Consider the following 14,722-nt stretch of genomic DNA (forward strand, 5'->3'; position numbering starts at 1 on the left):
CAGAAATCTGTAATTGGGGCACTGAATCCTAGCACGAACCTTTGGCAGAAGGTAGCTAATCCCATAAAGCTTCAGACGTCGACCATGTCAAAATAACTGCAAAAGTTTCAAGGAGCATCATTTCTGAGTAAAAAATATGCCAATCTCAAGATATTTCCAAAGTAAAATGACCATATAGTGGACAGGGGAAAGCACATGATATTATTTAAGGGTTAATAGCACGAAATGTCCCAAACTTTTTCAAAAATGTGAGATGTAACCTAAACTTTTTTTTTGGCAGGGTATACCCCAAACTCTCTAAGTCGACGCCGACATATCCCGGTGATGACGTGGAATCCATCGTGGCTGCCAGGTGGATTTCCGGCCAGATTTTGACCTGGCGGAATCCACCTGGCAGCCACGATGGATTCCACATCATAACGGGGATTCCACCTGCCAGGTGTTTTCTGATAAGAGAGAGAGAGAGGCATTCTGAAGAGAGAGAGAGAAGGAGAGAGAGAGGCATTCTAGAGAGAGAGAGGCATTCTAGAGAGAGAGAGAAAGGGAGAGAGAGGCATTCGAGAGAGAGAGAGAAGAGAAGAAGGGAATGAGCAGGGAAATGAGAGAAAACTCACAGAATCGGACATGAAAGCGCGGTCGGGTCATCGATGATGGGCGAGAGCGTGCCGTCGTAGTCAAGGAACAAGGCCACTCTTTTCCCCTTGGCTTCCTCCACGATTTGCTCGAAGGCCGACAATGCAGAAGGGTACTTGAGCTGCGAAGAGAATCATCCCCATTAAGATGCAAGAAACGAGAGATTCTTCAGAGATTGAAGAGGATCGAGAGAAGTTACCATCCAAAGACGGTAGAAAGTTTCTGGATCGTCTTGTAGAGAGTCGACGAAGGCGTCCTTGCAAATCCTTCTTCTTGGAGGGGCCGAAGCAGCCATGGCGTCGAGCCATCCGTTGGATAGAACGTTGTCCAGTAGCCCCGGAGTGACTCGTCTGAGAGAGATGGTCACGTAGAGAGATTTGGGGAAGAGCCCTGCTTGGCCGGGGGATGGCAAGTTCGATAGCATGATGATTCTTGGCTTGCTCAAGGGCACGGGTCGGCGATTACGGGAGTGTGCGTGGGGATCAGATTCATTCGATCCAGTCAATCAATTTGGAGTTTGTGATTCCCTTCAATCTTCGTCAGATATTTTATTCTATGACGAAATCACCATTCACAGGAGGCCGCAACGTCTGTAATATAAAGAATCAAGCATCGGTTTACACCGTTGTACTCGGTCTGCAATGCACACGCGTCACGATGCTTCTGAACGATTGGGAGCTTGACGTCCCTTGCATGATCTAGAATATGTTCTAATTGAACCCTCGAAAATCCCCAAGCAGAAAATCTCTCCCCTCCCCTCCCTCTCTCTCTCTCTCTTGAACCCTTGATAAATCTCACTCTCTTTCTCTCTCCCCCCCCCACTCTCTTTCTCTCTCTCCAATATCTAAGACGATCGCCGATAACCTTCCCCTCTCTCTCTGTATATGTCTCTGTTTCTGCGCCTCCTCTCTCTCCCGCGCGATTTGATTCGGTCGGGTCTCTCTAGAATGCCTCACTCTCCCTTTCTCTCTCTCTAGAATGCCTCTCTCTCTCTAGAATGCCTCTCTTTCTCTCTCTAGAATGCCTTTCTCTCCCTTTCTCTCTCTAGAAGGCCTCTCTCTAGAACGCCTCTCTTTCTCTCTATAGAATGCCTCTCTCTCTCTCTCCCTCTCTCTCTCTTCAGAATACCTCTCTCTCTCTCTTATCGGAAAACACTTGGCAGGTGGAATCCCCGTTATGACGTGGAATCCATCGTGGCTGCTAGGTGGATTCCGCCAGGTCAAAATCTGGCCGGAAATCCACCTGGCAGCCACGTTGGATTCCACGTCATCCCTGGGATATGTCGGCGTCGACTTAGAGAGTTTGGGATATACCCTGCCAAAAAAAAAGTTTAGGTTATATCTCAGATTTTTTGAAAAAGTTTCGGACATTTCGTGCTATTAACCCATTATTTAAAGGGCATATGTGGGACTAAGAAATGCCAGACAGTTTCGATAAAAACAAATGGATATTTGCTGAAAATAGGAGATCATACAATAAAGAGCACAACGCAAAATATACCTTGACACCGATTTTGAAAAGCTCCGCGAGGTCATGAAATTGGCCGTGGATGTCACCGCATATTGTCACAGGGCTTTTCACAGGCTGAATTCGACATAACACATAACATCAGACCGATAGAAAACTTTACCATTAAGATGATAAAAACTGAAAAAAAAAAATCCGGAGGGACAAGCAAAGAAAAACAAGCCTCTAACATTAAATCATGTTATTCATGAGGACTGTGACGCCTGAACCACAAATACTGTGAGACTAGAAACAGAGAGGCATCTACTTTGATACAAAGGGGTCTTAAAAACATGATCAAACCAACGGAAAACTATGGATGTTAACACTTACAACCGTAAGAATCGCCCAATTAAAATAATAAACACCGAATCAGACACCCAAAATAGCTGAGAGTATACATAAGAATCATTAAATGGGTTAATACTGTTAGTATTACATGACGGATCTTAGTCCCAGAAATTTTGAAAGAGAAAAATTGTCTGCACGATGAGAAAAAATAATTCAAGTAGAAAGGCTTAAATACGCGAGAAAAACAATAAATAAACTGACCTGGACGTTGCTTTCTTCCATCAAGATCTCTTTGGCTTTCTCGCACAAAACTCTGACCTGGTCCCAAAAAAAGTATAAATAAAACATTCTCTCCAGCCAGGATATGGGGATAATGATTTCGAGGACAAGCGAGCGGCTTGAACGAAAAATAAAATCAGAAAAACCTTCTCACGATTATACATTTAAATCTGCATGATTATAAGGTACTACTGGGTTATCGAGTCAGGAACTTTCATAAATGACTAGAACTTTTTGATGGTGCACGCCATCGAAGATTTTCATCAACGTCATCCGCGCCGCGCGCCCTCTACGTTGAAGACCGGGTGAAGCCGCTCCAGCTATCCTTTCCATTTTCTTGTCTCTCTCGCTCCCGTGTTTTTGTCTTTTTTCCGTTCGTCCCATTTTTGTCTTGTTTTGTCGCGCTTGCGACGTCGTTCGTCCGTCCACCTTTTGTTGTCAAGGGGGAGGAGCGGTCCTATGACCCTCCCCCGCCTTGCCCGTCCCCCTTTTCCTCTCCTTATTCCATTTAATCTCCCCTTATTCCCTTGATTTTTTCGTCTTTGTTTGTAAAGGGGAGCCCACTTATAAGGGCTCCCCAAATGGACCAGTTAAGGCCCACTTAGGGCCCATTTCCCCCCACTATATAAGGGAGGAGATGGCCGCCCTAGACAAGTAATTTCATTGAGGCATTTTATCGAACAGTTGCTGGTCTCCTTCCTCGTTTGAGAAGTGAACAAAGAGAGGGAAGAGGAAGAGGGAAGAAGAAGGGAGCAAGAAGGAAAAGCAGAGGGATCCGCCGCCGGTGCAGCCAGACGTCGATGCCCTGCACCCACGGACGCCGACGCCGTCCGCTGACAGCGCGCTCCGCCGCGACCCCGCTACCCGCCGCCGCTTTCGCCGGCCTGCGCGCCCGCGCCTGCCGCTCGCCCGCGCTGACGCCGTGAGGGCCCCGACGCCGCATGTCGGCTCTTCACACCGATGTCACCTCCTCTTACCCGACCGGCCACCACTCGAATCCACGACCCAGTCGACCGCCATGTCCGGCCGCCGCCCGGGATCCGCGACCCAACCGACTGCATCGTCCGATTCGCGGCCGACCGATCCAACGACCGACCCGGCCTCTCGAGGTAGTCGGTCGGTCGACAGACCGGTTCGACCCGATCCGTCCGACCGACCCGATCGGTCCGCTGAACCGACCGACCGACCGACCCCCGCTGATTTGAACCGGCCGATCGAATCGACCGGTCCGACCGACTCCCCCCGACCGAACAGACCGAACCAATCGACCCGGTCGACCAAACTGCCCGGTCCAAACGACCCGGTCGACCGATCTGACTGATCCGGTCGCCCCTTTTGCTGGTGCCGCACTGCCCGAGCTGCGCCGGCGAACCCGTCCACTGGCTTGAACCGCCGACGCTGCCGCCATCATCATCCTCCCAACCGACCTTTGGGTAAAGCTCCGGCAAAATTTGCACGTCGAGCCGCCGTGTCTACTCTGGCGCCTCTCCGCCCCACCCGTTCCGACACGCCTCCGACGAAGACGAGATCCTGCACTACGAGCCACCGTCGACGAGGTACGCCGTCCTCTCCCGTCGCTCGTTTAGTTATTCCCTTGCAGTATTCTTTCGTCCCGTCATCACCGCGCCAAGGCTAGGTAGGTGAGAGAGGCTAAACGAGAGATAATTACGATTGTGAGTGTCTTACCGGTACGGACGAGTACGTCTGTTACGTGCAAGCCTGGCGGATTGAGTCCGTTCGCTCATAGACGTCCTCATCGCTCTGACGAGGTTCGACAGGCCCCTGTCGTCGTCACCTGGCAACTCCCGCCCAAGCTTTGCGCTCGGGGTCTCCCTCGAGTCGAAGCCTGCACGTATGACACATAGGGCATTCATCATCTCGTAGTTACATAACCCGCTAGGGTTAACCGTCAAACGACGACACCGCTGTAATCCGATACTTCGTCACTTATTGGCACCGAACAATCATATTCGGTGTCGACCGGACGTCATCCCCGACGACGTCCTACATCACTTTTATAAAACGCAACACGCACAATTTCTGGATGAAACTCTTCTTTTCTTGGACAGATTCTTATATCATCACAATCTCTTGAAGATAAGCTGATGAGATTCTTATATGACAGAGAAACACCACCAGGAGAACTAAATTCATAGAGATGATGCCAACACGTGCAGGAGCCATTTGTTTTGTGTTCTCATTTTTTCCCCCTTTGACTGCAGGGATTTCTAGAATGGGAGCAAAAAGTCTGCTGGTCTGCTTTTGATATTCACTGCATGTAAGTGGAGTAATTCACTTTTTTTCACCTCTCTCCAGAAAACCCTGTTTTTCAACGTTTTTAACCTTTTATAATGTTGATTTTGTTCCATCACTGTTTCTTATAAGTAAGTTTTACGATAGGGAAATTCCATTTTATTTTTTTTATTTTTATTTTATTCAAAATCCAAGAAAAATTAGCACAAAAAGAATTAATGGATAATTCGTTGCAGTTCTTGAATGCCATTGAGACTCATTTTATTTTCCTTTTGGTATACCGGTTGAAATATCCATTTCTTGTAAAGCGATTGGCTTGTATGGTTATAACCGGTAGGGTATCTCTAGACATACTGGATATCGTAAATTGTGGGATATATTAAGGTAAAATCTAGGAATGGTCAACCTAAATGGGGAAGAAGATCGCTCAATGAGAGAAATGTATCTTTGGTATATTTAGATTGCTATAACCGCAATTCCGCAATTATATTCTTAATGAATTGAAAGAATGCAGGCTTACCTTGGGCATGAGTCATTAATATCATTGTAGCCACTTGGGAGGGACTTATCTTGGCTGCGCTGAAGACCCCGCCTGCGGCTGCGGCCTTCGCTGTGGCTGTGGGTGGCGCCCGTTGTGCGCTTGCCTTGGGTTGCGCCTTGGCAGCTCCATAGGAGCCCATTTTTTATTTCTTCTATTTATCTTTTTAATATTATTTTTGCTTTATTCTTTTTCTTTTATTATTTTTTATTCCTTATAATCTTTCTACTTAATTAACAAAATTTTTGCTATCTCTTATTAATGCAAAAACTCAATAAAACGTGACATTTGACATAATGAATGAAAAGTGCATAAAAATGGAATTTAACAAAAAATGCATGTTTGTTTCATTTCATGACTTCATAAACCCTTAAGAAATGTTGATGTACATTCCTGATTAATGACTCGTCAACTACCCACCTACTTAAACATTGCTAGACCCTTAGCAATGGTATACATAAGGATGAAAAATACCATTAACGTTAAATTCAAGAGAGCACTTAGGAAATAATTTCGCCAAAAATGAGTCTGGGACTTGTGGGGAATGGAGTCTAGTGTCTTTGAGGCTAGAAATTTAGAAATTCCCCCAAGTATATACTTCCGTTCACTTCGTGATCTCAAACAGACATCTCATTAATTCCAATTACCTATAAGTAAATATATTATATAAGTAAGGAGGTTAAATTCACTTTAGCTCAAACTCAAGTCACTATCCACCTTCCACTGCTAAGGATGGGCTTGGTGCAAGAAATGTGTCAATCCTCTACATTATAGCTATAGATACGGCGGTTACAACACATGGGTGGCAGGATGTTTTTTTCAAGATGTGTGCTTGGTGTACACTATGGCATTTGCCTTATTCAAATGGCTATTCTGCCTTATTTGGGATTTATGGCTCTGCCTTGTTTTCCATGACTGCATCCTTTATCCAGCCCATGTGTTTTCTTAGTAGACAGGCAGCTTATTCCCCCATGAGGTTTTATATCCCCCAATAATTCAAGGAGCTTCACTTGGAGAATACTTCACGTTCAGGAGGGTCAGGCTCCTCTTCTTGGATTTCTTGTGCCTGAGCACTCGAAGACCCCTCATTCTTGGGGTGGTTTGCTTCCAAGAAAACCCATAAATCACTTTCCCTCACAACTCAGTTGCCAAGGCTCCGCCGATCCACCGCAATTCATTCTGTCACGAGCCACCTTCGCATCCACAACCCGGACGTGTGCTGGTTGCCCAGTTTCACACCGCCACGTTGCCCCTGCATGCACCAATGTCGTTTCCAAGCCATGCATCCACCATTCCCCAGCGCCACACGCGCACGTGCAGTCACCTGTTGCACATTGCTTTGCCGAGCGCCCACGCGCGCATACGCACATGCCGCTAGTTGCACCGCCCTTTGTTGAGTGCCTACGCGCACCCGCGTGCGTCTAGCCTTATAGTGACTATTCTGCCGTGTGTGCATTCTGCTGCACACGCACGCACGCATCAGCCGTCAACTGCTAGAGCCCCTGACCGACCTCGCTACTTTCGCCTGCTGTACACCGCCGGCTAATCTGCATCCTGATCCAGTCGACACCTCTATAGCGCAAATTGACGTGTTGACATGCCAGAACCTGTTTGGATTTGATCGTACTAATCGGCCATGAAATTGACGGGTATCTACCCTTAGGTTCTACCGTCTCTTCCGCCTACGCAGTACTTTATTTCCTTTCAGTATTCGATGACGGGTAGTACGACTACCCCTCATCTTACGCATCAGATTTGGTCCAAAGGGATGTCGGGAAGTCGATTGTGCCCAATCGAACTTCGTCAATTTAACTGATCTTCAAACTCTGTTAGTTAATTCGTTGTACTTGTCGTTACTTTCTCCAATTACATCTCTTATATGGATATCTACTGAATTCATCATCCTCATTTGTGGTGTAATAAGCGCCGATCAATCTCGACCATAAGGGTTTTGCATCAAATAGTGCTCAGATGCAGGGTCACTATGGACATGGAAACACCAACGCAGGGCAGCACACTGTAGGGTGCTGCATTGGTGCTGGCAGCACAGAGAGCAGTGGTGTGAAGGGACGCTCGTATGGTTGTGAAGGATCTGATGCTTGGCGCTGAATTGACTGGGTCCAAGCGGTGCCTAGATGTATCAGCGGGTGGTGCTAGCAGCGCCTTGGCGCTGGAGCGTGTGCGTGTTGGCGGTACCTTGGTGCCGCAGAGCGCGAACGCTGATGACACTTGGGTGTTGCGGCGCGCAAGCATTGGCAATATCGCGGCACCACGGTGCGAGGACGTGGAGATGTGCGCACACGAATGCGTGCGAAGGCGTCAATGCCCAAGATCGGCAGTGGCAGATAGACTGTAGTCGCGCATCTCACACAGCGCGGCAAGAATGCGATGCACGTGAGAGGAGCGGCATGCGGAGGCGACCTGACGTCGATGATGTTCCAAACAGCATTACGGTCGTGGCAAGGCGAACGATAGCGGCAGAGCGGCAGACGGCGGTGGTACAACGCGGACAGGAGAGCGCGGGCTTCAAGACGAGTGCAAGAAGACGTTCTTGATGATTCTTGAAGCAGAACAGATCAAGAACCATGAGTTTTGATGGAGAATTCCTAGAGAATACTACAGCGGAGATTGGTGATGGCAGTTCCACAGACGACTCGACGTGGAGAGGCGTGCAACAATCTTCCCATGATCCTAGACTAGAAAACAATAAACAAAACTCTCCCATGGGGGAGGGAAAGATGGGAGCCAAAGATGAAGAATACTTGAACGATTGGTCACAGGCATCGGCTCGTGCTGCACGAAGTGGTTGTTGGTGTTTTCCCATGTCAATAGGGAGATGGGCCCCCATAAAGAAATCATAACGATATGCAATGGAAGACTTGCAAATCTAATGGCATCGATAAAATGAATGAGCAAGTACATGTGCACGGATCACATCCGTGACTTTTTGCATCCAAGAGTGAGGTGAATTGAGTCGGTCAAGTGTGCAGCCTGTAGTAGTATCCACACGGTCCTCAGCACATCGAATCTCCTCCTCGTTGACGAGCCCCATTCAACCTCCATCACCATCATTATGATGTCCCGATCATATCGAGTGGAGAAGAGTCATGGAGAGAGGGGAGAAGAAGGAGAAGGCCCCTGAATAATTCTGGCTTGGATGAATTTCACTCAGGGCCTTCTGCTATTTATACTAAGTGGGTATTTCTTCCGCCATCTAAAAGACCGTTTGCCTGTGACCCTCTAGGCCCATGTATTAGTCTAGTAAATAACTCCAGCAACCCAATAGCCTTTATTAGCCTTCCAAATTAATTAATCATATCATTGTATAGATTAATTAATGTTGGATCGATTTAACCCAATCGATAGGTTGAGTCTCCAAAACGTGGGGTGCCAAGCTACACCTCATGTTCTATTCGTCATCGATTATCGTGTACGTATAATTTCTCACCCAATTGACGCTCCTTGGACGACTTAGGGCATGGTCAACTATCAAACCCTTATCGGTCATCCGATTTAGTACTGATGCATTCAAAAATCATCGGAGAACTCTTCTCTGATATTTCACTACCTTGGCCAAGGACTTCATTGCATCATCTTCCTTGACTATCACCTCTTATACTGAGGGTGGACTATCACGTCTTGACCACTCAATCGTCTTCGTGAACTTCTTGAGTCATCCGAACTAAAGCCATTTAGAATCCCATCATTGGAGACTCGTTGGCCATAGTCAAAGTACAACCGTACATCCACAAGACGTCTTTAGTGTCTCATGTCGAAGGACCACTTACACAACCGTGATATGAATCAACCTGATTGACAGTTCGATATAATACCATTCAAGGATTTGTACATATGTCCTTCTCACTAAAGAACTCTTCCCACTAAAGAGCACCCACTACCTATCCTTAGGGTCTCCACACTAATGCTTACGAGACCGACTATACTTGTCATATGAGTGAGGCTATATAGTGTTATTCTATCAAGATACTTCGATGTCCTTCTCGCGTATCCTTCGAATAGAAATGTTTAGAACACATGCTAAAAGACTTGTGATCTATGTATTACGATCTCATTGTAATTCACTAAATCTGATCATGTATTCATGGACTTCATTATAAGCATCACACATGCACTATAATGAATATGTTATATTAATGGACATAGAATGAGATGTGGAATGTGTGATAGGCTTGCTGGCCACACATATTTGCATCAAATCGCTGACAATTAAATACCTCAGCTAGTTTTTAGGCAATGCTAGGTGATAGTTGATCGTAGTGATATGAATGATGTGAGTGGATGAGTTTCACCAAGAGATTATCGTGGAGATGGTTGAAAATAAGAAGTACAATTTGGAGTCCTTGATCTGATGGATGAAAAGCGCAAATCAATTCACAGCGGAAGGCTTTAACGAAATCAATTCAGTGAAATCTGTCTACAAAAGAGCGCCCACTATCTATCCATAGCATTTCCACACCACTGGCTATGGGGTCGGTCATTCTTGTCAGATGAGTGAGGCTAGATAGTGTTATTCTATCCAAATACTTTGACATCCTTCTGAGTATCCTTCAAATAGTAATATTTAGAACACATCCTTAAAGACTTATGATTTCCATATTACGATGCCAACATAATGCACAATGTTGGAGCATATATTCATAGACTTCATTGAGCATTACACATGCAATATAATAATTATGTTATATTAATGAACATGAATGAAATATGGAATGTGTGATTTTCTTGCCAACCACATATATTTCAATCAGCCGTGACATGGTAAGTGATGTGGATTCTATTGTCAGCGGTGGTGACAAAGATGAATGTGGAGACATGCCCAAAACCGGTGGAGTTGGTGTTCGTGTACTTAAGGATGAAAACCTAATTTATCCTCAACAATGGTAACCTAAAAAAACAAACATGAGTCTAAAAAAGACAAAGATCACATCAACCCCATCATCATGTTCTCATAATATGTAGATGTGCTTTCTCTTCACATAATGATTTAGACATCACTCCGTCAACCCTTCACTTGTGGAATTCAAGAACATCCTAAAAGAATATTTTGAATGAACAAACCATTGGATAAATCATGATTGAAAAAAATCCAAGGGTCTGTTCATTACATATATATGCGAGGGGTTTGTGTATATACCTGAAACTTTGGATATATATTGGAAGTAAAGAGAAAACTATCCTTAAAATTTTAGGACAAAGCTTGTTCTGAACAGCCATTATCATTTGAAGTTGGAAAAATATGGGCCCATAACTTTTGTCTCCCCATGTCACAAATTTCTTACATGATGAGGAATCATCAGGTTTCCCAAATATTCCACGCCAAAAAAAATGTACTAAAAAAGGCTACATTGATGCGTCGAAAAGTGCCCTCTTTTAAGACAAAATTTCAAATAATTAGAAAAAACATACACGCAATTAATCAGACTCAATCACGTGTCCTCAATTCTGTCAAAAAGTAAGAATTATTGAGTTAATTTTTCGTGTGTCCAATCCCATGGCACCGCATATACTTGAAAACAGTAAAACTACATTTTTTTTTCCAACATTGAGAATCATTTGTTATCTTAATGAATTAGACCATGACATGGACTATAATAGATTGAGAATCATTTATGATTTTGTGAAAATTCTCAAAATCAGAGAATTAGCACTATCATTATAAAGATATAATAAAAACCTACGCATATTAAATAAATCCAAAGGTATGTTTGGTTTATATAGTAATTTTTATGTGAAAAATTGACAGTGTTTTGTTAAAATACCGTCAAATCATGAAAAAACAGAATACCATTATAAAATGTAATAATTCATTTTAAGCTTTAATGACAGGCATTTATGATCATTTTAATAAAGAAAAGCGGACAAATACATGAAATTAATAATAAACTATCATGGTATTAATGATTATTGATGCTCAACTAAGATTATTAGAGCCCTCTGCTACCTTCATTATGCTGGCCTGGGATTTAATGTATCTTATTCCTCTTGTCAATCTCCTCTTATACGAAAGATGGAATTTATTATCTTGACCACTCCATTGTTTTTTTGTATTTTCAATATCTAAGCTAAGGCTGATTTGCATTATATGATTAGAGACTCCTAGTTTCTAAGGACTACGATTTCAAACATGACCTAAGCCAACTTAATGGATGTTTAGGGATTCATTTGGATCGATTCACTGAAATATTTCTCTAAATAACATACACCATCCGTTCTTATCATCTCCATATGAACGGTAAAATGATGACCATACTTATCATAAAAGTAGGATCATTTAGCGCTATTGTTTTTATATATTCAAATGCTCATATTGAATATCATTAGAATATAAACATTTAGAATATGTGCTTAACACAAGTGATAATTATAATATGATCTCATCATAATTAATGTAATTATTTCATTAATTCAGGGACTATTATTTATTTTCATGCATTGGGGCTCCTCTAATTGCCCTATCACCGTATTTAATTCATGCTTCCACATTTCTTATGTGACTCCCACTGCACCTCTGCCCCGCTCCACAATATTCAGGAATTATAGTTATTTAGGAAGATATATTTCAAAATAACCAAAATATAGTGAATCCATTTATCAATATAATTTCTACAATCTAATTAATAATATGGAAGGTGAGGTGGGCATGTTCATAAAAATAAGAAATACCATATTAAATAAGATGATGATGTTATGATATTAGTTGATCTCATTCAATATTTTTTTATGAGTAAGCTAAAAAACTAAAAAATGTATTTGATGGTACAAACAGGTAGAGAATTTGAGGTATCTAAACAGTGGTGGCAATACTATGAGATACATGTATAAAAAATAAATACCATATTAAATAAGATGATGATGTTATGATATTAGTTGATCTCATTCAATAAAAACTAAAAATGTATTTGATGGTACAAACAGGTAGAGAATTTGAGTCTAAACAGTGGTGGCAATACTATAAAAAAATACCATATTAAATAAGATGATGATGTTATGATATTAGTTGATCTCATTCAATATATCTAAACAGTGGTGGCAATACATTAAATAAGATGATGATGTTATGATATTAGTTGATCTCATTCAACAAACAGGTAGAGAATTTGAGGTATCTTTAAATAAGATGATGATGTTATGATATTAGTTGATCTCATTCAATATTTTTTATGAGTAAGGTACAAACAGGTAGAGAATTTGAAACAGTGGTGGATAAAAATAAATACCATATTAAATAAGATGATGATGTTATGATATTAGTTGATCTCATTCAATATTTTTTTATGAGTAAGCTAAAAAACTAAAAAATGTATTTGATGGTACAAACAGGTAGAGAATTTGAGGTATCTAAACAGTGGTGGCAATACTATGAGATACATGTATAAAAAAGTTGTATATAGTTTGTGATGGGGATATAAAATGAAATGAAATTAAGGGAACGATATAATTATTTATAATAGTTACTGATGAACCTAAGAAATATTATAAATTTTTTTTAAAAATGTAAATTAGATATATAAGGGTTATTCGTAATTAAACTTTGTAAGTCTAAAGTGTTCCAGAGTTGGTAAGTGGCATTGCTGTGTTATGAGGCACAAAGATTGGAGGTGACCTGAGTGTAACAGATTGCTTGGTTCATTTCATGAATCCTTATATATCCATTTTAGTCAGTGCTACACATACCTCCATAGATGAAAAATCCAAAATGACAATCTCCATAATTTTTCATACATTAATCATCAAGTCACGAGCTTATAAGAGTTGAAAAAGGCCTTCGACCCACTGTAATATCCATTTTAGTCAGTGCCATACTCGCCCTAACATTGTTTCATAGTCTATGAATCCTCATGACCTGTTCCTATAGTGCAGGGACACAGACGGGATGATTTTTTCGTCACGGGACGAAAGAAATCCTCCCCTCCAAAGATATGGACGAGTTTTGGGACAAAAATTTGTCCCGGCAACCATCGGACGAGACAATTTTTGGCCCATGGGACAAAAACATTATCCATCCGGAGGTGTTGGATGTTGGACAGATGAATCAGGACAGAAAACCGTCGGATTCACATTTGACGGTTGAGATGTAGCCATGTGGACTTGCAATAACAATTTGCATCAAAGTCCCTATTTTTTTTACGTGCGCGCAAACAGATGCCGCTCAGAAATAATTGTACATATGGCCCTTCGCATTCTCTCTCCTCCCTAATTCCCTAAAAACTTAGAAAAATCTATACTAATATATTAAAAATATAAAATGGAATTTTTTCCTCCAGGACAAGGGATGCGGCGAAAATTCATCCTAGGAGGACTGGACGGGACAAAAATTTGTCCCCGGAGGTTGGACGGGGCGGTTTTCTAACCGTCGGACAAAAATTCGTTCTGTCCTTTGTCCCTGCACTGAATCCGGATGTCGGATAGATGACATTCATCCTGTCCCATCCATCGTCCACGTCCGGGACAATCCGAAACAGGCTGTTCCTACAATAAACATACAGAAGTACCTTGGAAGATTTCTTGGATCCCATTGCCTAGACACATCATGATGTATATTTAATAACATTGAGGGTAATTAAGTCATATTGGTTAAGGTTTGGAACTCGCCAACCGTTACGCCATCAATATCGTCATGAACCATGTGAAGATTTGTCAATTAACAAGGATTCAAATATGTATTAATGATAGAGACATTATTGTTTGTACTATTGAAGTGACATGAGATATGATGAAATGCTTTAGAAATAGTGACGATGGGGAATTAAAGTTTACTAATGGTAAATATATTTTTGAAATTAATAAAAATTTGGACATACAAAGCTAATAATATTTTCTATTGGACATATAAAGGTTTGGAGCCTATTCAAAAGCCTTAAACAAAGACTTACCTTTTTTGTGCAAAAAACACAAGCTAGCCACTTAGGCAAGTTTTGCCTGTGGCTGGACTGCGGTTATTTTTGTATGAAACATGAACAAACTTAATTTTGTAAAAATCTAATTTTTGAAAAAGATGTCGATAAACATTTCACGAAATGGCAAAAACCCATAAAATAATACTTATTTTCTTATTCAGTATTTTACCTCAAATTCCCCTAAATATGCTTGAAACTACCATGCTTCTAAGCAGATAAACGCGTTCAGATTCAGATGAAGATTCAGGCATGAGATTTTTAATACTTAGGAGCAATTTATGAGCAGAAGCGACACAGCAAGAAA

At 42.1% G+C, this 14,722-nt stretch overlaps 2 long non-coding RNA genes across 3 annotated transcripts; one reads left to right on the forward strand and one right to left on the reverse strand.

Moving 5' to 3' along the window:
* Positions 1-897: 897 nt before the first annotated feature.
* LOC144701957 (uncharacterized) lies at positions 898-2,824 on the reverse strand. Its single transcript, XR_013581153.1, has 3 exons — positions 2,692-2,824; positions 2,134-2,217; positions 898-1,947 (listed from the first exon to the last, which is right to left on the reverse strand). It is a non-coding gene; the product is annotated as an uncharacterized LOC144701957 (long non-coding RNA).
* A 77-nt stretch (positions 2,825-2,901) lies between these two features.
* Positions 2,902-5,700, forward strand: LOC144701956 (uncharacterized). 2 transcript variants are annotated; one of them, XR_013581152.1, is made up of 3 exons: positions 2,919-4,265; positions 4,932-4,987; positions 5,477-5,700. It is a non-coding gene; the product is annotated as an uncharacterized LOC144701956 (long non-coding RNA). The 2 variants fall into 2 exon arrangements; XR_013581151.1 differs by having other exon boundaries at positions 2,902-4,265; positions 4,932-5,700.
* Positions 5,701-14,722: the final 9,022 nt, after the last annotated feature.

The sequence above is a fragment of the Wolffia australiana genome, chromosome 4 (assembly GCF_029677425.1).
Source record: "Wolffia australiana isolate 7733 chromosome 4, ASM2967742v1".
Lineage (NCBI taxonomy): Eukaryota > Viridiplantae > Streptophyta > Magnoliopsida > Alismatales > Araceae > Wolffia > Wolffia australiana.